This window comes from Enhydra lutris, unplaced genomic scaffold (genome assembly GCF_002288905.1).
Source record: "Enhydra lutris kenyoni isolate GAN:26980312 unplaced genomic scaffold, ASM228890v2 scaffoldscaffold12, whole genome shotgun sequence".
NCBI classification, from domain to species: domain Eukaryota; kingdom Metazoa; phylum Chordata; class Mammalia; order Carnivora; family Mustelidae; genus Enhydra; species Enhydra lutris.
The window spans coordinates 6,348,788-6,374,256 of NW_019154096.1; the positions used below are offsets into that span (position 1 = coordinate 6,348,788).

A 25,469-nucleotide genomic window follows, 5' to 3' on the forward strand; every position below is an offset into this window, starting at 1 on the left:
CCACGGGACGCCTGCGCATCAGAGGAACCGACTCTACCCCCTCTTGCGCGCCCACCCAGACTGTATTTTAAATATTTCTGACTAAAAAAATAGAAAAAAGATTAAAAAAAAAAAAAAAAAAAAAAAAGAAGGTCTGTGGTGCTTTTGTAGAAGATACGCTGTTCCGAAAGTCCTGGTTGGTGGCTGCTGTGGGCCAGGCGGCCTGGTCAGGAGGCTGCGGATATGGTCCCCGCCCTCAGCAAGCCTGTGGTCCGCTGGGGATGAGTGGAGCCTTGCTGAATTTCTCATAAAGAAGTGTTTAAATATTTGCAGGGGACTGTGCAAACAATGCCTTGTAACAGGCAGTTTGATCCTGTCAAGTCTGATCCATTGTCTGTCTGCTTGTTCCTGGCCACATCCCTGGCCCAAAGCCATCAATTTTCCAGAACGTCAGAAGGCAGTCATCGCACTGTCTTCCTGCCCGTGCCTGCCGTTGAGCTTCTGCAGCCATCTCTTTTCCCCACACTGTGCTAGGCTCTGCGGGTGGAAAGGGAGGGTGGCGCAAGGTTCTGGGGGGGGGGTGTGCCCCTGCTCTCCTTGGCTTCTGTTCTCCGTGTCTGTTGCCTTCTCGCCTTTGGTTGCTCCCTGTCACCTCTCTCGGGCCCCATGTCGCTCCAAGTCTTTGCCTCTGACATCCGATTATTTGTGGTGTTGGCAGCCGTGTGGAGTAGAGCTCCAGTCTTAGAAATCACCTGGTTTAAATCCTTTCTCGGAGCCTGGTGGGATGTGGATCGGAATCGGGGTGTCCAGACTCCTCGTGGCCTCTTAGCCATATCCCCTCCAGTCACCATGGGGATGGTTCTTCCACACAGACGTGACTCTGCAGTAAAAACCAGTCTGCAGTTCCCATCGCTGGCCGTATGGAGCTGCACCCAAGGTTGGGGAGGCTGGGGCTCTCCTCTCCGGGGAGGGGAGCCTGGGGATGGACCTCCCGACAAGGCCGTGTGATGGAATGCCGAGTGAACGTGTTCAGGAAGGCAGTCCGTGGGAGGGCCGGTGTGTGCTGGGGATGGATGTGGGCTGGGTTGGGTCGCCAGGGCCCCCCCTCTGAATGGTCCCTTGGGGTTTGGCTGTTGAAGGCTGCTTTGCCTTTGCCGTTTAGGCTAGGTTTAGTTTTCCTTTAGAAAACCTTTCTCCTGCCTTCTTCTCCTCAGCTCCCTCTCCCCCCATTCTCCCTTTCTCCCTTACTTCTCATCTTTCTTTTCTGCTTAGAAACTGCATAAGCAAAAGAACATCATTCAGAATCCTGTCACCCATCGATAACCGCGGCTAGCATTTTCGTGTGTTTCCCTCCTGTCAGTTTTATATAAATATTGAATGTGTGCTCAATGAACATTGTGGCCGAATGCCAAAAGACGGAATGGTAACAGGACCTGTGTTGCCAAAAGGAAATCTCACAGCCTGTAGAATGGGCTTCTGGGATGCAAGGAGAAGTCTGAAGCTTTATGAAAATGATTACAATGTTATTAAGATGATAACAGCACAGGAAACTTAATTTCTTAGTGTGTGGTCTGCATAGTGAAGGTCTGTGGTACAGGGTGGGCAATGGCTCAGCCAGGGGGGAGGGGACAGTAAGGCTTTATTTGTGTTTTTGGTTTTTGAATAATTACTGTTTTGGCCAGCTGTCAGGATAACACACTACGAGGGGGAGATCTTCTCCGACTTCTCAAACTTTTGTTAGATCACCAGTGTCTCTAACTCCTGGACCTGCCACTTTCCTTGGTGACGAGGGTGCTGTTGTGGAAAGTGGCTGTCGTCCCAGCTTTGTGCCATGCTGGAAAAAGAGGGTACCGGGATAATCTCAGGAGCGGAAGTGAGGTGGTTGCCTTCATACAGATTTTTTGCTGGTAGTTTGGTCCATGATTGCTGCCTCACATCGCCAGTTGAGAGAGCCATGGTCCTGAGGCCGTGGCTTTCTAGAAGCATGGCGTGGAGCGGTGTCATTGGCTTTGGAGATCACAGATCTCCGTTGGCATCTCGACTTTCCCTGCCTGCACGCCAGCTGCAGCATCTTCCCTGGACAAGAATGACAGAGTCTGTAGAGACGTAGCCTGTGAGGAATGCTTGTTCCTTCCGGCACCCCAGGCTCCAGCGCGGACCTGGTTCCGTCGGCCAGCGCGCTCCGTGGGGTCTGCTCTCTGCACTACAGTGTTGGAATTCTCTTCAGGCAGCCCTTTGAGACAGGTCCTGACTAACCAGCCGCTCCAGCCTGTCTGTGACCATCTCGGGACGTCTCTGTCATGTCATAAGTACATAGGTGCGCCTGTAGGTCATAAGTGCAGGACAGAAGCCCTCAGGTGTCCCGTCGTTTGTGTGTAGGTGAGAGAGGTTTTTATTCTGAGAATCATCCAGAAGGCTCACGACGTTGGGAAATTGGTCTGCCGACACTCACGGTAAATATTCGGATGAGGCTAGCGTTGCTGATGTTGCCGCGCTGAGTAGTGACGCATGATGACACATCGGTTCAGGGACGCCAGAAGCATCTGCTCTTCGCCCTTCCAGATCGACACTCAGTCTCACATTTTGGCCACACAGCTCTGGGGCATCCTTTGACGTACATAGCTGTGTGTTTATTTTGTTAGTATGGGTGCAGAGCGTTCCATTTCTGAGATGTGACTGAGCATGTCCCAAATCTGTAATTTGCTTTGAAAGAGTACAAACGTCTTTTGTTTTGTTTTAATTATAGTAAAATATACGTAACAGAAAATGGGCCATTTAAGCATCTTTGAGTGGGTAATTTGTGGCCGTAAGTGGACTCACTTTGTTGAACAACACTCACTGCCGTCCGTGTCCAAGACTCCTTCATCCTTGGGAGCTGAGAGTCTGTCCTCGCTTCCTCCCGCCCTGCAGCCCCAGTGTCCGCTCTTAACTTTCTCTGTCTGTGATTTTCTCTGCTCTAGGGACCTCATGTAAGTGGAACCGTATAGCATTTGTCCTTCTGTGTGTGGCTCATTTTCATCTTGAAGTAGGTTTTTTTTTTTTTTGAACTTTTATTTATTTGTTAGTGCCCCTTACATTAGGTTTATTGGGCCGGAACCCCCATCAGTCAAGGAGGAGATTGCATGAGAGCGGGTGATGCCCATGAACTTGGCAGCAACCTTTCCCTGAGGCCTGTCGGTGTTCTTGGAAAACAGCCTGGTGTTTTCACGTCTGTTGCTCCGATTGGTCTTGCGTGGCAGTAGGGAGAGCTGGCAGCGGGGCTGGCCCCCCGGCTCAGCCGCTCAGCCTTGGCCAGTACGGTCCTCTCTGGGCGCAGATCACGACTTCTGTCCACACTTTGCCAGTCGCTGAGCTCGTTCCTGGCTGGGTGGGCTTACCTGTGGAGGGACCGCTGTGTGTTTGGGAGAGGAGCTGAGGTTCTGGGCCTGGGTGCATGCCCCTATGGGGTATCAGCTCTGGGTGTGCACCTGTATGTAGGGGAGGCTGGGGGAGCCTGTGGGACAACAGACTGTCCTCCAGCTCTGCTGTGTGGTGCCCGTGCCAAGGGGGGCACAGGTGTCCTGCAGCCACAGGGCCGGGCACTGTTCTGTGAAGATGCGGGAGACAGAGGTTTGCTTCCTGTCTGTAGTAAGAGAAGGGAAACATGTTGTACCTTCAGGGGCCCGCAGGAATCCAGTGGGATGACCCGTGGTTTCAGCAGTGTGGACGAGTCTGTCTGTTTGAGGAGAGCGGCCTGTCCTTCCGGTTGCCCTCTGTACTGTGGACTCTGTTCAGAGTGGAAGTCTGGGTTTTGCTGTAGGGTCTCTCTTTCTGGTTCATCCTGTTCTGGCATCTGTCATGATCTTTTTAGTGAGGGGCGTGTTTGTGGATTGCAGAGTTGTGGAGTGGGTTTAAAATAAGCCTTGATTTTAAACTTTGTTTCTTTTTTAAAGATTTTATTTATTTGTTTTTGAGACAGGATGGGGGAGGAGCAGAGGGAGAATTCTTGACATGGGGCTCTATCCCAGGATCCCCGGATCATGACCTGAGATGCTTCACTGACAGAGCCACCTAGGCGCCCCCCGGCCTTGATTGAAATACGGGGCTGGGAGCAAATAACCGGCATGTTTGATACTTTGCCCTATTATTACGTGTTTAGGTAGACACTGGCCCTCAAATATTCTACTTCAGAAAATAACCACAAAGCCGTCTGCATCAATGTTTTTGTCCAACGTGCTATAGATCATCAGCGATAGGTGTCTGGGGAGAAAGACAATTAGGGGCGCTTTTGTACCCCAAACATTCTGGGCGCCGCTAATGAACATGCTGCCTCAGATCCCCAGGCAGACAGTTTACAGCTGAAGTCTGCCTTCCGTTCTGTGCCTGACAGCTGAAAGTGGCGTGGGACATGCTCTGTTACCCCCCCCCCCCCGTACGTCGTCGTCGTGGTTCCCTTCGGGTGGCGAGAGCGTGGCAGAGACGTGGGCCTCCTGCCTGTGTGTCCCCTGATGGGCCGGGGACACCAGTGATCCCTGATGTGGAAAGCGGGCCCCACTCTTGAGGAGGTTAAGATCAAGAGAGGAATATGGCAAATGCCCCTGGACTGTTTATGCCTGCATTGTGCGGGCAAAGGAAGCAGTCTCCTCTCTTCCACCTGGGGTCTTGTGTGGATTGGGGTCCAGGTGGGAGAGGGCTCCGATTATTGGGTTTGGGTTCAAAAGGTTCCTTACTGTTTGGGAGGCATGGTCAGAGCAGTTGAGCGCCTAAAACTTAGACTGCGTTGAGGAGCGATCGGGGAAGTACGGAGCGTTTTCCGAACCAGGATTCTGCCGGGAGAACAAAACCCTAAGGGCTCAGAAGTACTGATGAAGATAAAACCCGACCTTTTCCAACCGACCTGTACTTTGTTTCCAGAATGGCTAAGCCCCCTGCTGGGATGAACAGTGGCATGTATTTCAAGTCTCTTCTGAAAATTCAGTAAATAAAATCTCACCCTGCTCACATGTGCTCTCACCTGTCCTGTTCCTCTGTCTCGGTGGAGAACGCACATTTTGCACTCTGTTCACAGTAACACATGATTAAAGATAAAAAGTATTAGAAATTGACTTCAAGAACTCACTTTTCTGGTCTCATGGGTTTGTTGCCAGTTGCATCTCTAAGGCCCCTTCAAACTCTATGGCTGTTTGATTTAGAATATTCATGCAGTATTTATTTTGGGACTCTAGAGGATCGCACAATTAATTTTCTTTACTGCTTGGTTTTTCTTATTGCCTTAACATTTGGAGGTACTGTTTCCGAGACTGTATATCTTAAGATTGTGATTTCTTGGATTTTTTTTTTTTTTTTGGCTTGCTGAACTAGTTGGTGGAGGTTTTGTCAGATTCGCTCCTTTGTGTGATGCCAAAGTTTATGGAAAATGAGTGAGAGAACACGAGGCCCTGGGCAGCATACATCATGGAGGATGGATTATTGCTGGAGACGGGTTTGGGTGCCTGCATGGGGCCACCACCGGTGATGGGGCGGGGAGAACAGTGCCCGTCTCTTGCGGGTTTGTTACGGCATTGGGTCTGTGGATGCCCAGCACGTGTAGAGAACATGGTAGTGCCTATTAACTTCTTAAGAAGGTAGGGCTTCTTTCTGAGGCCAGAAAGTAGTAGAAAGTGGTTATGGGGGCACCTGGCTGGCTCAGTCGGTGGAGCACATGGCTCTTGATCTTGGGGTTGTAAGTTCGAGCCCCATGTTGGGGGTAGAGTTTACTCAAAAAGAGTAAAATCTCTTTCTTTATTAAAAAAAAGAAAGCGGTTATGTCGTCCTCTTATTTTCTTTCATTATTTACTGCTACAGAGGATTTGGCGGTAGCACGAGGGACGTCTTGGTGGACGGGAAACCTCATTCTGTTTTTCGATTGCATTCATATCATCTGAGTTTGTGCGTTTCCATCTTTTTGTGAAAAACACAACAGATCCCGAGAAGATTTTCTCTGTCTAGAACCTTTGCAAGTCAATCAGTCTGACAAGCCAGTTCTTTGTGCACAGAGTACTATGGCCTGACAGTGATTTTTTCCCCTCAGTTTTAGATGTTTTTATTATGGAATATTTTACACATGTAGAAAAACATAAGAGAATAATTTTTTTTTTAAGATTTTATTTATTTATTTTGACAGAGAGATCACAAGCAGGCAGAGAGGCAGGCAGAGAGAGAGGAGGAAGCAGGCTCCCCGCTGAGCAGAGAGCCCGATGCGGGGCTCGATCCCAGGACTCTGAGATCATGACCTGAGCCGAAGGCAGCGGCTTAACCCACTGAGCCACCCAGGCGCCCCAACATAAGAGAATAATTTAATGAACATGTACACCCAAGCCCTCAGTTTTATCAAATATTTTGTATATTTGATGTGTTTTGGGGAGTGTGTGTATGTGCATAATTTCTTTTTTAAAAAAACACCCCATTTCCACAGGACTGGAAGTTCAGGGGCTGTGGAGTCTGGTTCTCTGCTCTCTGGTGCCCAGGACAGTGGGAAGGGGAGTGGCAGGCTTTGCAGAAACACTGTGTATCCTTCTCCAGTGGCCTGGCCTTCCCGCCTTCCCCTCCTTTCCTCGTGGAGGTAACAGTATCACAGACAGCTGGCTTTGGGGGAGGGGAAAGTATCTTGTTGGGCCCAGACAGTGATACAGTTGTGAGTTAAATGCCCTCAGGGAACTTTTAGGGTCCCTACACAAGGTAGAGCAGATGCATTCAGAAACGGCTCCTGTGGGTACCTCAGTGTCTCAGTTGTTAAGCCTCTGGTCGGCTCAGGTCATGATCCCAGCATCCTGGGATCGAGCCCCACATCAGGCAGATGGGGCTCCCTGCTCAGCGGGAGGCCTACCTCTCCCTCTCTCACTTCACCTGCTTGTGTTCCCTCTATCACTGTCTCTCTGTCAAATAAATAAACAACATCTTTAAAAAAAAGAAGCGGCTCCTGTGGAAAACCAGAATGGCTTCAGGAGCTGTTGGGATGAACTTGGGATGAACTTGAAGACACGGAGATGGGGCAGGTGGGCCAGAGTTCCACCCTGGGAACGTGGTCCTAGGGGTTAGAGTAGGTCGTTCAGGGCTGCCTGGACTCTTCTCAGGAGTAGCAAGAGAAGTCCGTGGCCGGAGAGCAATACCCCTGAGCCCTCACCTTACAGAATCGATAGCTCTAGGCCCTTAATGGAGCAGGACAGCAGAGAAGAGCAGCAGGCATCCCAGAAGCAGGCCGTCTTGGATGAAACTTCAGCTCCTCTCCTTCTGGCTGTGTGGCCTGGAGTAAGCTCCTCGCCCTCTCTGATGTGAGGTCCGTTCTTACTTCGGCTGCCGAGAGGTTAAGAGCAGGGAGTTGAGTTTTTAGACACTGCGCAGTTTTGAGGTGCTGTGGCCTGTGGGGGTTTGGAGTAAACAGCTCCACGAGGAGAAGCCTGAGACTTACTGGTCGGTCGCAGATGTGTGGAGGTACCTCCGTACACGCAGCCCTGCACACAGGGAAGCCACCAGCACTGCCCTTCTCCAGTTACTTGTGAAAGAGACCATCCTGCTCTTGATCGTCAGGGCAGAACCCGGGACTGTCCCCGGTTGCTTTTCCATGACCCCGTCCCCTTCCAGTCACCAGAGAAAGGGCATTTGGTCTCTGCTTTATCTCTTGCGTTCCTCCCGACTCAGGCCTGCATCCCTTCCTGCCAGGATTCCAAGTCGACATCTGCTTTCTGCCCTGACCTCATTCCACTCTCCCGGCTGCTGTCAGTCCCCTTCCCGGGCTGCAGGGATGGAAGTGGTAACGTCCTGCTGACTTGTGCCTGTGGTTCCCCGAGCTCCAAGGAGAAAGCCTGAGCGCCTCAGTTGAATGTGTTTGTGGTCTGTCCCTTGCGGTCCCTCTCACTTCCCTGGTAGTGATTCCTTATGTCTGAGCTTTGTGCCCACGCAAATGCCTTCTGCTGCACTGGTCTGCCTTAGTTTCCTCTTTCAGGGTCTCCTGGGTGAGCCGTGTTCCCCCTGCCCCAGCCACCTTGGGCTGGATGTTGCCCTGCACCCGCCATGGTCATTCCCCTAAGCACAGTGGCTACTTGGAGGGGGCAGTTGGGATATGCATGTGCACGCAGGACGTGTGGTCACAGCCCAGCCCTGGAGAGCAGCGGCAGAAACACCTTGTGTGTGTGTCCCCTCAGGTGCCTCTGTGGACATGGGGTCACCCAGCAGGTGTGAGGCCCCACTGGCCCTGGTGTTGGCAGGGACCTGCGGCTATCCCCTCCTGTGGGGGCAGAAAGGGAAGTGAGCAGCGAAGCAGTGCTCCTAAAGTCGGGGGTTGCTGGTGGTAGAAGAGACCAGACTTGGAGCTGAAGTCCCCTGTGCGTTCTCTCCCACACATGTCAGCATCAGAAATGAGAATGGGCAGAAGGTGTGATGTTAGAAAAGTTCTCTGTGAACTTTGCGGGAATACTGTCCACTTCCCTGTCCTCCCTTCAGCGCTGGTGAAGTGCTCAGATGTTGTGTCTCCCTGGGTCCCTTGTTTGCAGGGGCCTGGTCCAGGAGTGTCATTCAGGATTCTGCTCTGCTCGGAGCCTGGGGGTTTGCCACATCTTACAGACGTCAGGCGCTTTCCTTGCCCCACAAACTAATAAGGTGACAACAGTAAAATCTTAGTCCTTTTCTTTAATAAGTTGCATTCTTTACATTCTGTTAAATCCTTTTTTTTTTTTTTTTTTAAAGATTTTATTAGAGTGAGTGAGCATGAGCAGTGGGGAGGGTCAGAGGGAGAAGCTGACTCCCTGCTGAGCGGGCAGCCCTACGCAGGGCTCAGTCCCAGGACCCTGCCATCATGACCTGAGCCAAAGGCAGATGCTTAACCTCCTGAGCCACCCAGGTGCCCCTCTGTTGCACCCTTTGGAAAATGAAATGGTTTCTTCCATTCTAGAATTCTGGAGTCTCTGCGAGATAAGAAGACAGCTCAGTAGCACTCAGCAATCATGTTTTTAATTTCCAAGAATTTCTAAAATTTTGAAAATTGTTGCCTCTGCCGTGGCCTGTTGCAGGGAAGCTGGGCCTGCCTGTTTTATCAGTCCTCATCTCGACCCTGCCAGTGTTTTGTCCTCTGCCCCAAGGAGACCCGTCTCCTCTTGGATTCTGTCGTGTGAGAGAGTGCTAATTTGCATCATCTTCTGTCTGCCCCTCACTGATGATTTCCCCCACGTCCACTCACGTCAGTGGTTTTCACTGTATTTTTGTTCCCTGTTGGCATTTGTGTGGGTGCCTGGCTGTTTTTCTGTATGTGGTATTTCTGCTTATTGGTCATACTGTCTGCCCAGATTCAATGACTTGAAGACAAATTGACCTTGTTTGCAGTGGGAAAGGAGCAGAAGACCATTTGCTTTGTTGTTTCATTGTAGGAGTGGGTAAACTGAGGCTTGGGGTGGTGATGTGGCTTATGTAATCTGACACAGTCCTCCTTCGATGAAGTCAGATCAGAAACCAAGGTTCCTGACCCTCTATGCCCCGCAGAGGTCCTCGTGTGGACTCTTCATGGTGTCCTGTTCCATTATTGTTATCTTGGCAAGGAGCCTCAGAGCTGTTCGACCCTCACGTGTCCCTCTTTCCCTTCAAAGCAGATGTCAAATAGCCATTCACCAAGGCTTACCCATTTTTTCTCTGCTTTAAAAATTTTATTCAGTGATTTAATAAATTTTCCAGCAGTAAAATTCACTTGTGGAACATTTAGTTCTTGGAGTTTTAATGCGTGCACTGATCTACGTATCCTCCATGGCAAAGAGCCTGTGGAACAATCCGCCACTTCTTGGGTTCCCTAGGGCCTCCTTGTAGTCAGTCCCCACCCCAACTCCTGACAAGACGGATCTGTTCTCTGTCACTTTAGCTGTGCCTTTTCCAGAATGTCACGGAAGTGGGATCGTGCAGATTACCCCCTTCTGAGACTCCCCTCTGTCTCTGCGTGAGTGCCTTTGAGATGCATCCAAATCAGTAGTTTGTGCCTTTTTATTACTAAGGAGCGTTCCAGTGTATGGGTGTACCACAGTTTTTTGTTTTTTTTTACCCTCCCCCCATTGCATTCCCACTTAAAAACATGTGAGAGTCCTGGCTGACGTGCGTCTTTGTCAGCATTTGATGTTGGCGGTTTTATAAAAATTTTGCCATTCTGGTAGGTAGGTGTGTGGTGGTATCTCTCTCTGATTTTTTTTTTTTAATTTTATTTATTTTGTCAGAGAGAGAGTGAGCACAAGCAGGGGGAGCAGCAGAGGGAGAGGGAGAAGCAGACTCCCCGCTGAGCAGGGAGCCCGATATGGGACTCGATCCCAGAACCCTGGATCATGACCTGAGCCGAAGGCAGATGCTTAACCAACTGAATCACCCACGTGTGATCTTAATTTGCAGTTCCCTGATGATCAGTGATGCTGAGTATCTTTTCATGGCTTATTTGCTTTTCTTTGCCTGTTATGTGTATCTGTGTGTCTTGTTATACTCTTGGTTATTCCTGTTGTTATCATCACGCTTGTATTCCAGGCTGGTATTGTGCCTAGGTTTTTTATATCAACATGGTTGTCCACATGCTCCTAGATACTAGGGGTGAGGCACTGAGCAAGGAACTTTATGTACAGAATCTCAATTTATCCTCACAAAATCCTGGTGACGTAAGTATTGTTTTCTGTTACTGTGGAGAAGATATGTAGAGCCCTGTTCAGTGGATATTTGTTGCCTCCCATGTGCTTCAAGCCAAGCGTTAGGCCTGTGTCCTCGTTATATGACTCTGGGAAAGTCATTTAATTTCTGAGTCTGTGTTTGTATCTTCTAAATAGGGACCTGTCTCACGATATTTTCTCTCAGGGTTAGTGAGTGAGGGTTTTAAAGCAGAGTGGAGGAAGCCTGCTCAGCAGAAGGTCTGGCTCTTGGCATTTACTGAGAAAGCATTAGCATTAGTTTCTGTTCTAACACCTCCTAGCAGATGAGGCTGTTCCTGCCCTGTCCTGGCCACCTCCCTCTGGAAGACTTCCCCTTGGTGGGTTCCATGCTCCACTCCAGATCAAATACGAGAGCTGACACAAGATTCAGCCTTTTCTTTTTATGAGGTGCGTTTCTCTGTTTCCTCTGTGTGGCTTACTAATAGACAGCCTCAGTTGGCCCAGAGAGATGGAATTGCACTGCACCGGTTTTGCATGACAGACCTCCTGTACTCGACTTGCCCCTGCTCAGCATCCCCCACCCCACTTAGATGCAGAAGGGACCAGTGACCCTGGAGCTTGCTGGTGGCTAATCTGGATGTCCTTTTCCAAAATCCACATTTCATACTTTTCCTTTATATTTATCCAATGGCATAATTAATCAACCAGTTCATTTTTTAACTTTTTAAAAAAAAAAGATTTTATTTATTTATTCGAGAAAGTGCAAGTGAGCACAAGCAGGGGGAACAGCAGAGGGAGAGGGAGAACCAGAGTCCCCACTGACCAGGGAGCCCAACACGGGGCTCGATCCTAGGACGAGATCATGACCCAAGCCAAAGGCAGATGCTTAACCCACTGAGCCACCCTAATTTTTTAACTTCTTAATGGAATTATAAACATACAGATTTGGTCAACACCACATTATGCTTTAAATACCTAAGCTTAGGTCTGGCAGAAGGGTGCTGGGAGCAATAGCGTACGTGCTGTTGCTGGAATTTCTTTCATCTGTCACTTGCTAGTCCTGTAATCAGGCTTTTTCTTTATTGGCCAGATCATTTGGGATGATTTCCAGGAAACTGGAAATACTTCGAAGAGATGTTTCTATTTGAAAGGAGTGCCTAAGTTTTTCTGAAGTCAATAATAGAAAAGCTGAATGAGCCAAGTGTTTACTTAGAGTCCGTTTCTGCTCCAGTGTTTCGGTGAAGAATGTCTAACCTTTACAAATATCATTAAGGGTGATCTGGTTGTCAAGGTTATTCTGTTTAGGGTAGGACAGGAAGAGGAGACTGTAATATTGGCAAAAACAAAAGGGTACGGCAGTGACCGTGTACAAATTGTCAAGTCATCTGTTATGGGTATGCGAGGCTTGGGAGCAAGGGTTGGGCTGCAGGGGGCTCGCTGTGCTCTCCTGTCCCCCCCACCCCCGGCACTTCGCACATCAACCTCCCCTGGGCAGGTGTGAATGTGATACCCACCCTGTGTGGGCTGCATTCCCCTCTTGTTGTCTGTAATCCCCTCATCAGCAGAGCTGGCCTTCGAAATACAGGAGCCCAGAGGATGGTGGAAGGCTCTGGATTCTGGAGTAGATGGCCTGGAGCCAGGTCTTCCGTCTGCCGGTCACCAGCTTCACGACTGTGCACGACTTAATTGCTTTCTGCACCTCGAGGTTCCTGTCTGTAAAATGGGTGTAATGATAGTGCCTACCTCACAGGGGTTAACGGTTGTAAAGAAAGAACTGTCAAAGGGCGCCTGGGTGGCTTAGTGGGTTGAGCCTCTGCCTTCGGCTCAGGTCATGATCTCAGGGTCCTGGGATCAAGTCCCACATCAGACTCTCTGCTGGGTGGGGAGCCTGCTTCCTCCTCTCTCTGCCTGCCTCTCTCTGTCAAATAAATAAATAAATAAAATCTTAAAAAAAAAAAGAAAGAAAGAACTATCAAGAGGTGGGGTTGAAAATACCCAATTCTGGTCGTCTGGTTCCAGTGTTTTCAGTGGCGGGAGGTGAGCCTCTGTGAGACTCATGGTAAGGGTTCCACTCTCCTTTCTGCCCATGTGGGAAGAATTTCTCATGTTTTGTATTGATGCCAGTAGGAAAGCTTGATAGCATGTTTTTATCTAGAAATACAAATAATTATCAAATGGAATTAGTGAAACCAAGAGGGACATTTTTTTTATATAAAGAAAGCCCAAGTATTTTTTTATGGAGTTACTGCACCTAAAGTTAGTTATGATAAATGACAATCTCATCTTACAGGGGAAAAGATTAAAAACATAATCCGCTCTCTGATAAAAACACAACATGGCACAGTTTCGTTGAAGTAATTAGACTCTGCTGCTTTAATCTTGAATTTGGCTGGGTCGCATGTGAGTTAATTTTTTCCCCCGGTTTGAGACACACACAGTAAGGTGGGACCCTATATGTGAGTCAACCAGGAGGAAAAACCATTTGGGAATTGAATGTTGGTCCAGCAATCCAATTTGACTTCTACCCGCAGGCAGTGTGTGGTGCCGGCTGGGTCTGCATCGTTATTCCGGAGTCAGTGCTGACATCCTGTGACTAATATGTTCCAGCTGTCTGGGTCACTACTTTGGAGTACTGTTTATTTGCGGTAGTGATGCCGCAAACAGGAAAAGCTTTCCCTTTTGTTGGTTGAGAGCTTTGCTGGTAATTAGCAAAACAAGTATGCCTCTTATTTGGGAGAGACTGGAAAGGAGGCTGAAGAGTCCATTGAACACGACCCCAGTGGAAAACGATTTGGCATTATTTAGAAGAGCTGAACACGTGCACTCCCGTGCTCTGCCCCCTCTTAGGTGAACACCCTGGAGAAACGCCGTGTGTGCCCCAGGGACAGGCGCTGGAATGTAAGTTGTTCATGATAGCAAAAACTGACAAGTCCCCAGGGGGTCCTCAGCAGAGTGGGGCGGTGAGCTGTGGCTCTGTTCACACAGAGGTAACTGTATAGAAGGCGATGAATGTCAACCACAGTTGCACGAGTCACCAGGGGTGCGTCTCAGAATCCGTGTCACAAGAGGCAAGTCTGAATTCACACACTCAGTGTTTCACTTTTCATTGGTTAAAACCCAGCAAAATGCAACCACATACTGAGAATAATACGCATGTGATGAAAACATACAGATGAGCAGAGGAATTAAATCACAGTTGGGGCTAGTAGTTATTTGTGCAGGGGAGTGGACGGGAGGGCGTCAGGAAGGGGCACACACATCTTCCATAAAACCCCACAAGACCCCCCCAAACCCAGCCTCTGGGGTATTAGGTGCATGGGATTGGTTTCCATTATTCTCTAGTCTGACGTGGTCAGCGAATAACAAGGTTCCCCAAACGTAGTGGTTTAAAACACTGATGAACATTGATTATCTCACAGGGTCTGTGTGTGGGTAAGACATTGGGAGACAGACCGAACTGGGAAGCTTATTTTGCTCATTTTTGCTTTGGTAACGGCGCAGGCATTCACTGACATGACGTGGTTGGGGGGGCATAGGTGCCGCACCTGTTTGCGATGTGGGGCTGGAGGGAGGCCCGTGGTGTGAGCTGTTGGGAGGGAGGGGGCCCTGGCAGGTGACAGCACCTGCCGGGGTTGGGGGCTGGCAGGGCAGGGCAGAGAGGGATTCGGGAAGTATGGACCTCTGGACGCGTGGTACAGATGGGACCACATGTGCTTAGATGTCTGTCTACCCATGTCCCTAGATCGGGCAAAAGTCTGGGCCCTGTGATTTTGAGGAGAATTCTCTGGACTAATGGCTATCTGCAGCATCCTGGGCTCCCCGTGATATTGAAGCATCCTGGGCTCCCCGTGATGTCTTCCCTGACATCTTCCCTGACATCTCTGCCAGCTTCACTCGATCTTCCGAGAACCCCCCCTAATGGGAAAGGAGAGCCCACCCCTCACTCCCTTCCCCTCCAAGTGAGGGTGTAGCTGGAAATGAGCTGGACAAGTAAGGATGGGAGTTGGAGCTTAAAAATTCATGCAGTGGGGCGCCTGGGTGGCTCAGTGGGTTAAGCCGCTGCCTTCGGCTCAGGTCATGATCTCAGGGTCCTGGGATCGAGCCCCGCATCGGGCTCTCTGCTCAGCAGGGAGCCTGCTTCCTCCTCTCTCTCTACCTGCCTCTCTGCCTGCTTGTGACCTCTCTCTGTCAAATAAATAAATAAAATCTTAAAAAAAAAAAATTCATGCAGTGATGACATTCTGCTCGCAATACACGTTTGTTTTAATATTAACAAGGTTTCAGTTGCTGATTCGTTTGCTCATCCTCACCAAAATCTTGGAGTAAAATTGGTGTTTCCAAAGGCGCGTCATGTGTCTTCCCTTGGTTTTGGGTAGCTTTTGCCATAACTTCCTGGTGAGTGCTCCTGGGGTCCATGTGCTCCGGCGTGTGAGGCATCGAGACCTGTCCTGTCTCCGTGTGGGTTGCAGCACCCTTGGGAGCAGGTGCTCCCCAGTCCCCAGGGGAGGAAGCAGCCTGAAGCAGTTCTCTCGATTTTTCATCGAGCCGGCGAGTGGAGGAGATGGGACTGAAAAAGATGGCACAGGGATCTTGACTCACTTTCATTAGGCTTTTGTATGCGGTGCCTTTGCACGTTGGACGCCGATCCCCGTAAACCTTTGCGAGCAGGACTGTGGTGACCAGTGCACAAAGGCCCCTTTTAGGTCATCTTGTGGGGAAACTACATGCTCCTTGGTGATTCTGACCCTGGGATCATGATCAGAGCTGCAGGCAGACACTTCACCCACTGAGCCACCCAGGCGCCCCAGGAGTGGTTATTCTTCAGGGAGCAAACTGCTGTGCACCCCCCCCCCCCCCAGATGGCATGCGACTGTGTTTGGCCTCTTGGCCTTGAGGTTACTTTTCAGGAGAGCATCCTGTGGGGTTGGGGAGCCACCTGTATGGTGAGACACGCCTTGAGCTTGGAGTCGGAAGATCTAAGTAGAGGCTTCATCCCTGCTGTTATTTTCTAGTTAAGTGTCCTTGTCGTGCTGTCGTGCTGTTTTTGGGCACCTGGCGGGTCTGCCTGGGAAATCCAGGAGGCCCAGAGGTCTGGCGTGGCTCCGAGGGTGCGTGGGGGCCTCACGTGGGGTCTCAGAAATCCACAGTCACACTCCGGCCCTGGAAGCTCCCCTTCCCTTCTGAGTGGAGGTTTGGGTGACGTCATGTGTCACTGCCTTGAAATTGATGTGAGTTAAGAGAAACTTAATAAGGAATTTCTTTGTTCTAGAACTTCCTAGTGGGTGAGGCTAATGGTTGTTCCTCACATTCAGGATGTGAGGGATCAATCTTTTCTCTTTTCACATTTCTCCTTGCTTAAACGCAACTAGTTCAAGAACTGTTTTAATCTAGAGGCTTGTCATCGCTGAAGAACATTGTCTCAACTGAAATAGCTTGAATCTTATAAAGCTCCTTGCTGGTAACACGTTGTTTCACTTATGTTTGCAGGGTGAGGGAGCATGACCAGCCCCGAATGTGCCCCTGGGCATTAGCCATTCGCTTTTCTTTAGGAGAAAGAAGACCGCCGTCCGCTTGAGAGGTGAGTCAAGATTTCTGTGCAGCTTTTTATCCTACGAATTTCAGACACATGGAAGAGTTAGAAGAATGTGTGGTGAGTTCCTGTGTACTCCCTGCCTACATTTAACACTCATTAGCATTTTGCCACATTGTGTGTGTGTGTGTTTGTGTGCGTGTGCACATGTGTGTGTTTGAGGGCTTGCACATTTTTCTGCTGATGTGTGTAAAGGAAAAATAAGTTGCAGGTATCATGACATTTTATCCTAAATTCTTTGGGACGTAGCTCCTAAAAATAAGGATGTCTTCCCTGAGAGGCATCTTAGAACTCAAAAACTATGAGATATCTCATCTATATCTCATCATCTATATCTCAAAAACTATGAGATATAGAATCATTGAATTAAACACATTGAATTAAATTATTTAATTAAATTATTAAATTAAATTGTTAAATTATAAAAACACATTGAATTAAAATCATTGAATTAAACTATGATTTCTTATTAAAAGGTGTATTTTGGATTTATGATCCCTTCATAGCCGATAAAAACCTTTAAGCAGTGATTTATTTAATGGACAGATAGGCAGCGTGAGCGTGTTTGAAAGAGATCTGTCTGTCCATAAAGGACTGATTGGGTTTTGCACTTGCCCATGGGTCCCGCATAAGAGCGCGGCCGTGTTTTCCTCTTTCGGCATGCTCTGTCCGTCTGTGCCCTGTGGGCTTCACAAGTAGACTTGTCTTTGCTTGAACAGGGTTGAAGGTCTTCACTGAGTTTTTAACCCGAACTCCCAGGAGAATGTGCCAGGGAGATGCGGTCCTGTGAAGCTGAGGTTTTACTGTATTAAAACCAGCATTGAGGACATTGACAATGACTCCCAGCGCCGTCGCTGTGATTTGACTACCGAACTGACACTTTCCCTTCAAACCCCGCAGATGTGTTGAGCTGTGATTAGTTGTAGATGGAAACACATCAGGACCAGTCCCTCGTGATCCCTGGTAGCCCTCGGTGGCTCTGCATGGTGGCTGTGCTGTCCCATGGGCGGCTGTCCTCCACACAGTGCTGGGCTCTCCCGCGGTGGGCCCTGGGAATCCAGGCATTTCTTCATGGAGAGGTTAACGAGCTACAGCTGCCCGTTTCGAGCCTTACTTTAGAAGAAGTCTTTATGTCTTCTTAGATTCTTGGAAGTCTTCTTAGATTCTCGTGTCTTATTTAGACCACAGAGTTCGTGACGGCAGTGAGGTTTCTTGCTGCGGACTTGAGCGCGTAGATTCAGAGGCTTGTGTGGGACAGGCCTGTACCAGGACAGGAACTGGGGTTTGCTCCGTAAGGGGCGATGAGCTCCGTGGGGTACAAGTACATATGCATTGCCCAGTTTTTGACCCAATAAAATGTGTCTGGCTGAATTGGGCGAGCTTTCTGATTTCAGACCTTTAGGGACTAGAATGTTCATTGGAAGGAAGTGGTTCCTGTGGGACTTGGATGTGTTTATGGCTAAATTTGGCTTTTATAAATAAAGTTTTATTCAGACACGATCACGTTCATTTGTTTATGGTTCATCCGTGACGGCTTTTGTACTGCAACAGCACAATCGCACGGTTGTGAGAGAGACCAGGGTTGGTGGCTCCAGCAGTGACCGTAGGGTCCACAAAACCTAATACGTGTCCCCTGGCACTTGACAAAATGTTTGCCAACTCCTGCTTTACTTCATAAAAGCAAGGGCACAGTGGTGATAACCGCTGCATCTTGATGTAGACTCAGCCCATTAATTTTAATGTGAATGCCTTTATTTATTCATTTATTTATCCCACAGATATTTACCGAGAAGCTACTATGTGTCAGGGATAATAAGATGGTGACAGTCAGGTAGGCTCTCACCCGTGTGGAACTTCCCAGGGGCTCCTGTGAACTTGAAGCTCCACTCCAGGATTGTGCTTTGTACGTGTCAGAACAAAAGCGTGAAATGGGAATGGAATGGAATGACCACATTCTCCGTTTTGAATGAGTATATTGGTTATATTTCTTAATTTTATAAATTTGATAAGCACTTTCCATAACGTGATGATCTACATTGATATGGCCGTGTGTCTGAGTGTGTCTGAAGGTCCTGCTCGTTTCCATGGGGTGACAGCCGACTGTCTAAGGCAGCGTGTCTACATTGGGCCACGAGCTTGGACATGCTCATCCCAGCAAGCCAAGCAGACCTCCCATCTCAGGCTATATGAATAATTATTAATAAAACTCAACAGAAAGAAAAGCATGCAGGGTAATAAAATTTGGAATGTGGTATAGCAGATTCATCCATCACTGTTGGCATGCTTCTCTGTTTGCTTACGTGAGGTTATAAAAGTTTGTTCTCTTGATAGGAGGTCATAGAGGGCATTGTCGTGAACAGAGACAGGTGAAGCAGTTAACACTGCTTTAACCCCGGTAGTGTTTTCATGTATGTGCCTAGATGCTTTATGGGCATGAGTCACTGCTCTGTCGTCACCCCAGACTGTGCTCCGACAGACAGAAAGGAAATGCCGTTGACTCATCCCTGCAAACCCTCACAGGGCCGTCACGGCTGCCTTGGCTCGTTCCAGCCTGAGACATCCTTTAGGAAAGTGAAGTGAGGTCGAACATTTATTTGGATGTTGGAGGTACAGTTGGTTAGCTGCGTGGAATGATGTAAAGATGGCAAAAGGCATGACGTCCCGACAGTGTTCACTCCTTGCCTTAGAACCGTCTGCCATCGGGCGGGATGCTTCTTGTCACCCTCTGGGGCAGTGATCTGGGTGACCGTGCTTTGCCCTGAAATCGGAGCCTCTCGGGAGGGGCTGTGCATGGGGGTCAGACTCTGCACTGGTTGGTTTTGTTGCCATGATTGTAATAAAGTTAAGGTGTAGCTCTTCTTTCTGAGGGAGAGATGGTATGTATGCATTCACACGTTCTGCTTCTGTGTTTAAAATGTTTTTACAGCTTCCGTCCTGCCCTTCGTTTCAGTAGTTTTTTTCAGTGGTGCAGAATTAGGGATAAATGAAAAATGAGAATGGAGAAGACTGATGACAGTTGTTTTCCTCACGAAACTGGAAACCGTCGACTTAACTGCTTTGGCTAAAAAGAAGGGTTTCGGAAGCAAAATGAGGAGAGGCGGAATCACCTGATCTGTGGTGCTAGAGAAGCTGTGTCTTCTGTCCTCAGGACAGGGAGCTCTTCTACCCAGACCTCCAGCCTCGGGGACGTCTCATTTGTCAAGGACAGCTCCTTAAGACCGACTTCCTCAGCCTCCGGTTTGGCCTCTGGAGAGGGGTCGTACCGACGTGCACACGAGCATCTCATGGCAGAGCGAGTGGGGGTCTGGGAAGCGTATGAGGATGGTTCTCTTGGCCAGGAAGGCGGGATAAAGAGGTGATTAAGAACTCGGACGCTGAGGCCAGGTTCCATGGGTGCCATTATTAGCCACAGACGATTTTGACCTGTTACTTAACTTCTCGTGTGCCCCGGTCTGCTCACCAGTGCCATGGGGATGAAGGTGTCCCCTGCGGGGCTCTGGGAAGGGCTGAATTAATGGATGTGTGCCGGGCACTTAGGACAGTGCCTGATACCTGCTAGTCTGTCCCTTGTGAATTTTTAAAACAGCCCTGCGGGCGAAGTGTCCTCCTCATGTGACAGGTGAGGGCGCCGACGTACAGAGTCGCGTGACCTATAAGAGTGACACCTGCTGCCGTCAGGTCTCCTGACTTCTTGTGGCTACGCTGGTCATTGCGAGGATTTTGGGGGCGTTTGGAGTGATAGGAAGTCCAGGGAGCAGAGAGGGAGACTCTTTGGTTCCGGAACAGTTCCCGCTGTTTGGACGTACCTAAGTGTGACGCAGGAAGCATTGCTCGTGGGTTCACTTCCACCGTGGTCTCTGGCTTCCCTCCATCGGGGTGCCCCCGGGCGTGTTTTGGAAGCATCACACCGAGGAAATCCACGCCCACAGTGTCCCACGGTGGCGGCCACATGCTTGGGAGAGTCAGCTGTGTCCGGGGTTGGCACTCACCCTGGGAATGTTGGCTGATTCATTAATCAGATCCAGCATTAGGACCTCAGAGGAAGCTAAGATTTGTGTGGCCCAGAGGTGATTTGACCCTGAAGTGTGGGGTGAGGACATGGCTCCTGTGGAGCGGGGCTCGGGCCACCCGAGTGCTGCCTCACCAGTTTCTTCATGAAGAATATCGTCCCACAGCGTTGAGAATGTCTTACGGAGAAATTATTCAGATGGACTCCTGAAGGAGACTTGCCTCCAGGGGCTCAGACCTTGGTGTGACCCAGACGTCCGACGAGGGTCATGCTGCTTTCTGAGGACAAAGACAATGATTTCTTTGTACTTACTGTGGACTCAAGACACTGGAAACTTAGTATCACTGTGGGTAATCTGTTACATACCCTAAATATGCAGCCGTCCACGCAAGGAAAAATGTGGCGGGGGCCCACAGTTTTGGGGGCTCCCTCCCTGCAGGGGCCTTTGGAGAAACACGGCTCTGCTCAAAACTTCCAAAGCTGGCTTCTTGGCCAGACCCGCGCACTTGGCCCCGCAGTGGCCTTGGCCCGTGTCCGTCCCCCCACCCCCCCGCTCACCGCCTGGCGTGTGGGAGGCGCTCAGATATTTCTTGAATGAACAGATCTGTCTGAACTGTGCCTTTGTCTTCAGTTTGCGTTTCTCTTAACAAGAAGTTGTTTACCATGCGCATGTCTTCGGAAATTAAAGCTCCGAGCCCTCTGTTACCTCCTGCGTCTGAACACACGGCTTTCTGTTGTCTCTTCGGAGGAAGGCAGTGCTGTTTTGAGCATTGATTCCAACACCTGGTTTTACAATGACATTGATATTCCAGAGAATAGCCCTTTGCAGAGAATAGAGGGGTTAGCTATGAATTCTGGAGAAATGACCCTCGGTTTGCCAAGTGCTTGTGGGAAGCGTAATAGGTTCTGAGATTTAATCCTCCTTGCTTTGTTCTCAGTTCCTTGGGAGCCTTTTGCCGTGCTAAGTAGTCTGGGATTAAATATTAGTAGTTTTGTCACTGTCTTAACTTGACCCCTTTTTGTGGGTGGGAAATCCCAGTCAGCCCTGTTTCCTGAATGTCAGCAACAAAGTTCTTGTGATGATTATCTCCTTAGTATTTTCAGCCACACCGTGACCGTATCCTGTCAACGACCACACCGTCACTGAGCTCGCGTGTGGCCGAGGGGCCACAGGCTCGCTTGTACCCCTCACACGCACTCTGTTGCCGGTGGGGGCGGGGTGCGGGCCATCCGGGGCACTGCAGCTGCCTGGGGGTCGGAGTCCCCCTCAGGACTTCCAGAGTGTGCCGTGTCGGGGTCCATAACCATCCCACCCTCCTCCCCATACTCCTGTTTTCTTTGTCTAGGGTCTCAGAACCTCAGAAGCAGAACAGTGATTCTTAAAATTGGTTCCCGGAACAGTGGCATCAGTGTGGCCTGGTTGAATGTCGGAGTAGGCAGTCTCAGGTGCGCAGCGGCCTTGTTGGGTCAGGGTCCTGTGGGTGAGGTCTAGTGAGCTGTGTTTTAAAGAACCTTTCAGGTGATGCTGCTTCTGTTTTAATTGAAAAAACATGTAACATGAAAGTTACTGTCATGACCACTTTAAAAAAAAAATTTTTTTTAAAGATTTTATTTATGTATTTGACGGACAGAAATCACAAGTAGGCAGAGAGGCAGGCAGAGAGAGAGGGAGAGGAGGAAGCAGGCTCTGCTGAGCAGAGAGCCTGACGCAGGGCTTGATCCCAGGACCCTGAGATCATGACCTGAGCGGAAGGCAGAGGCTTTAACCCACTGCACCCCCCAGGCACCCCTGTCATGACCACTTTTGAGTGTACAGTTCAGTCATGTTAAGTTGATTCGCTTCGTCGTGAAACAGCGCTTCATGTCCCCTTTCTGCTGATGGTCTCCCTAGCCCCTCTCTTGTTGGGCATTTATTTACCTTCTCCCCCGGGAGCAGGAGTCACAGATGCGCTCATGGTAGTCCCTTGTCCCCGCCATCGGCCGTGGTCCAGAAGCAGGGGATCCTCCTCAGAGCGGTCAGGAGGTCAGTGGTCACTTACACACCAGGTCACAGCCCGTTGGTCATCCCCTCACTCCATCTCATCCCACGGGCTTTTTATCATCTGGCACTATGACCAGAAGTCTGGGGGTAGCACAGCTAGGTATTTTGAGAGAGAGAGAGAGAGAGAGAGACACCACGCTCCCGTAACTTTCGTTACAGTCTGATGTCATAGTTGTTCCATTTTCGTAGGAGTTCCTGTTGTTAACCTCTCACTGTGCCTGATTTAGAAATTACACCTTACTCTAGGTGTGCGTGTGTGGGAGAACACGCGGGGTGTCGAGTTCGGCACTGTCTGAGCTTTCAGGCACCTGCTGGGGTCTTGGAACGCATCCCCCACAGGTGAGGAGAGACTTACTGTGTTGTATACATGGATTACTTGAACTTTCCTGCACATAGGTTTTGTTTTTCTGGGATTTAATCATTGTTTTGTGTTAATTTTAGAGAGGGAGAGAGAGCGAGAGAGCGCAGGGGGAGGGGCAGAGGGAGAGAATCTCAAGCGGATTCCCTACTGAGCGTGGAGCCTAGTGTGGGGTTTGATCTCACAACCCTGAGATCATGACCTGAGCTGAAACCAAGAGTTGGACACTCACCGATGGAGCCACCCATGCGCCCCAGTAATTGTCTTGTTTTAAAAAATGTGTGTTCTAATCGCTAATAATGGTTAACTTCCGTGTGAGTCTGCTCTCAATATCTTAAGACATGAGGTATTTGATCACTTTTATCTTGTGGACAAGGTCTCTGCCTGAGGCTTGTGCCCGGTGCAGTCCAGACAGCTGCCCCTTCAGCCCTGCTGGGCATCTCGGCTCGGCCTGGGCTCTCCCTTCAACACTGCCCTGGGGCTTCTCTGATCTTCTCCTGGACCCGCTTCTCTGTTTGCCTCACTTCATGTTCTCCCCTTTCTCCGTTTCCTCCCTTGTAGCGGACCACATCTTCTGGAACTTTCCTAACAAATTATACGGCAGGGAAGACTTCGGAGTCATTTTGTATCTGAGTAATGTCACGTTCCTATTTAGTTGACAGTCTGGCTGGGTGTGGAATTCCTGCTTGGACATCTGTGAACCTCAGAGGGGGAAGGCTTGTGCCTTGTCCTCGGGCTGCTGGTGAGATGGGGAGAAGCCCCAGGCTTTCCGATGCCCGACCCCTTGTCAGGCTGACTTTTCTTTTTCTCTCGGACTCTTAGTTCTTCTCCTTATCTTCAGTGCTCTGAAATTTTGTGAGACTATTCCTTGCTGGGGAGGGTCTCTTTTCATTTACTGCGCTGAGATGCACGTGGGCACCTTCAGGCTGGAAACTCTTGTCATTTTTAGAAATTTTCTCGAAGTCGGTATTGATCTGCCTCCATCTTCGTTCATTCCTTCCCTCTGACGTTCCCATCGGTGCAGACTCACCGGTCTTGTGGCCGCCTTGGCTTTGCTCCCATTATTTTCGTGGAGTATTTTCTCAACTTCGCTTTCTCATCTTCTCTTAACGTTTTCCCTTTATTTTCTGACTGCTCTGTTTCTCCTGCTGGCTGTTCTCTGGATGCTTCTGTTTTGCTGAATCTTGTGATTTCAGGACAGAGTATTTTCTCATAGTTCTCCGAGGGGGTTGAACCTATGATTTTTCCTTCGTTTTGAAGCTCCCCCCATAATTTAACTTCTGTTACATTGCTTTCTTTCCCCTCCCGCTTCTGGCTTTCATGTTAGATACTGCGTGTGTGCCTGGCGATCCTTGGCTTCTGTTCGTGCTTGAGAACGAGGCTTCACAAATGGGAAGACTGGGTTCTCGCATCTGCCGAGTCTATTGGTAGCATCCGTTTGCTTTCCAGCTCTAATCTTTTTTTTTTTTTTAAAGGTTTTATTTATTTGACAGACAGAGATCACAAGTAGGCAGAGAGGCAGGCAGAGAGAGAGGAAGGGAAGCAGGCTCCCTGCTGAGCAGAGAGCCCCATGCAAGGCTCGTTCCCAGGACCCTGGGATCATGACCCGAGCAGAAGGCAGAGGCTTTAACCCACTGAGCCACCCAGGCACCCCCCAGCTCTAATCTTTTAACCTCTCTTGTCCCTGTCCCTGTTGGTTTATGCTTTAAAAGCACTAATTCTTGTTTGGGGGTTTTAGGAGGCAGATGACTAGCTCTACATGTTCATTTCACCGGCTTTAACAGGAAGTCAGTGTACAAGTCTTCCCAAACTCCAGGGCGGGCCTGGTAGCCTTGGTGTTTCCCACCAGCCCGTGGGGGTCAGCCTTCCTGGGTGTCCCCTTATGTTTATGGTGTGATGTATATTTGGATGGTCTCAGCAGCGACCCTGACTTTCCTGGTAACTCTGCTGTAGCTGTCTGCTCTCCTCAGCGAAAGGCTTTCATCTTGGATATAAAGTACCAATACATTTATAAATAAATAGGCTTTGAGACAAAAAATAAGAATCCTTAAAAAAGTTGTATTGATGTTTCTAAAAGGAATTTTCCGAGCGTAAGCGCATAATCCTTAAAGTACGGCTGACACATTAAGCCTTCTTCCATGGAAAGCGGAATAATAGGGCTTTAATGCCGGTTGTCCTTGACCACCCACGAAGGGCGCGCCTGTGGGCCGGACAGGCTGGACAGTGAGGTGGCGTTGGTGATTATGATCCCTGGTGACTGCTTCAACGAAGCCCTCACTCTTGGGTCGCCAGTGGGGCGATCAGAAACTCTGGGAAAGAAGGAATCTGCATTCTGAGAGCAGGTCTCTGGCGAAATTAAGCAGTTTTTAGGAGGGCAGTGTGGTTCTTCTAGGAGATGCCGATGACCTTGGATTATTTCACGATGTGGCCCTTGTGGTGACACGTGCGGCTGCTTTGGGTCCTCCCTGCGTGTTGGATGTGTCTTCTGTGGATCCCTCCTCCCCCCACCAAGTGGTGAATACCACTTTCTCATAACCTGACAGTCCCTTCTGGCCATGGTGGTGATGAGATAAGGGCATCAGGGAACCTGTGGCTCTGGGCGGTGACAGCCCTTCAGTACCCACTGACTTCACCCCCAGGAGATGGATGGAAGGTCTCTCGGCCTCCCTGCTGACCGCATGGAAGCTTGCCCGAGACACTCTTCTCTCTCCAGGAAGGCCTGCATGCAAAACCCAGACACTGCTTTCTCCTTAAAAGCACAAGAGACCTTTAGTCTCAGGAAACAAACTGAGGGTTGGCTGGAGGGAAGGGGGTGGGAGGGATGTGGTGCCTGGTGGATGGACACTGGGGAGGGCATGTGCTGTGGTGAGCGC

The 25,469-nt window shown here is 49.6% G+C and overlaps 1 protein-coding gene across 1 annotated transcript in view; it reads left to right on the forward strand.

The window, feature by feature from the left end:
• The window catches only part of LOC111145303 (sphingomyelin synthase 1), a 260,654-nt gene that overhangs the window by 11,720 nt on the left and 223,465 nt on the right, over window positions 1-25,469 (forward strand). The window contains exon 2 of the mRNA XM_022500142.1: window positions 16,086-16,176. The gene's annotated coding sequence lies outside the window, so the exon portion shown is untranslated. The remainder of the gene's footprint in view (window positions 1-16,085; window positions 16,177-25,469) is intronic.